The 1,782-nt window shown below is 36.4% G+C and overlaps 1 pseudogene; it reads right to left on the bottom strand.

Moving 5' to 3' along the window:
* Nucleotides 1-782: 782 nt before the first annotated feature.
* Nucleotides 783-1,506, bottom strand: LOC143671878 (protein phosphatase inhibitor 2-like; annotated as a pseudogene).
* Nucleotides 1,507-1,782: the final 276 nt, after the last annotated feature.

The raw sequence follows: 1,782 nt of genomic DNA, 5'->3' as shown, positions 1-1,782 counted from the left end.
TTCAAACATTTTCTGCAAATATTAGAAGAAATAATAGGCATTGATGGTCAAAATAAGAATTTCATCATTGCAGTAAATGATGCAATATGTGAGAGAAGGAAGGGTTCCTAATGTCTTCACAATCGTTATACTTTATAAACATAAAGGATTGCGTGTGTATGTGTAGAAAACAGCGGGAAACAAAGGAAGATAGCTATATTAGAAATGCATTAAAAATGATCTGAAGTCTGTCCACCTAGTGTACAAAAAAAATAAACAAAGAAGATATTAGTGTAAGTTTTGATGAGGAAATGTTTAATTATTTCCTTGTAAGTACAAAGAAACTCAACAGGCATTTTAAAGGAAGTGGGCCAAAAAATTGTACAGTAACTTTTATAATCTTTTTCAATTAAACAGACAAATCACGTTGAAGGTAAGTGTTAAAATACTTTTAAGCCCAAATATTTATCAGTCTATATAATCTGTTGTTCTGATGGTATTTTGATTTTTTAAAAAAAAATTTTAAGAGCTACCACATCTAGAATTGAAGAAAGTAAATTAGCCACCTTGCAAAAAGATACTTTTTAACCTCTAAAGTATAAAAAGCTATATAATATCTTATACAAATTAACCAATATTTATATGAAATAACACAGTTTTGTACTGATAATATGCTGTATTTGTGATGAAGTACTAGCATAAGAATTTAGCTTCAATTAAGCATTTTCAGGTTAGTCAGTTTCTAAGGTTACCATTTAATTATTGACAAAATATTATAACTGGCATGCATTTCAGTACTTAAATCATGAATTGTAGAGAAAAAGAGGCAGTACATTATATAACAGGGTTTGTATATGACAAACAATTGCCTTGTTGAACAAATGTGTTCTGTGAACTGGATTTGTTTTCAGTTGGTTGCATGTAGTAGATCCTTGATTTGATTCTTCCCTATTTATGTTTTCTCTATCTGCAGCCTGAAACATTTCTTCATCTTCATCTTCATCTTCCTCATCATCATGCTTGATTTTTGAAATTAATTGTCTAGATAAATTAATATGCAGTCCCTCATTATAGTGAAGCTTCTTTTTTTCATTTCAAACCGTCGCTTTTTTTCTTGTTCTTCAGGTGAAAGGTCACTAGCCTCCTCTCCACTCCTTTCTTGTTCCTGAACCCGATACTTGGGCTCCAAGCCTTCAGTAACAGCTAATATTTATTGCTAGGAGATCTGGGGTCATAGATTCAGTGGTTTCTGAATCACTCAAAGCATCCTCATCATCTCCTATCATACTATGATAAGGAATGCTAGGTTCATCTATTTTCATTAAGCCATAGTCTATGTTGCCAGTATGTTAATTTCATTCCACTTCTGGGATTTTTACTCAGTTCTTCATCGACAATCCTGCTGGGCTTTTCCCTTGAGGCCAACACAAAGGATGTCGCACAGCTCTTCTTCTTCAGGATCCCCTTGAAAGGCCAGCGAGAAGCCTTAGAGGCTGCCATTACCTGCTGATCCGGCTGTCGGCTCAACGTTGCTGCTTGGCACGGACTCAAGGAAGAGAAAGGACAGAAGTGAGCAAGGACCCACCAGACGGCCGCCGAGCCCGCTCCGGGCTAAGGCGGCCGCACATGTTGGCACAGAAGTGGCTATGGCATGGTTGTCATGACACAATGACCCCGACGCCACAGCTGACTGTGGCCAACTGATTTACAAAAGGGTATAAAGTATATCATTTGGAGAAAGTAATACGCATTGCTGGGAAAACTGCAAATCCACAAGGAAAAGAAGGAAGTTGAACTTTACCT

This window comes from Tamandua tetradactyla, chromosome X, assembly GCF_023851605.1.
Source record: "Tamandua tetradactyla isolate mTamTet1 chromosome X, mTamTet1.pri, whole genome shotgun sequence".
Lineage (NCBI taxonomy): Eukaryota > Metazoa > Chordata > Mammalia > Pilosa > Myrmecophagidae > Tamandua > Tamandua tetradactyla.
Note: the sequence above shows the minus strand (reverse complement) of the source record. Positions and strands in the feature narration are given on the sequence as shown.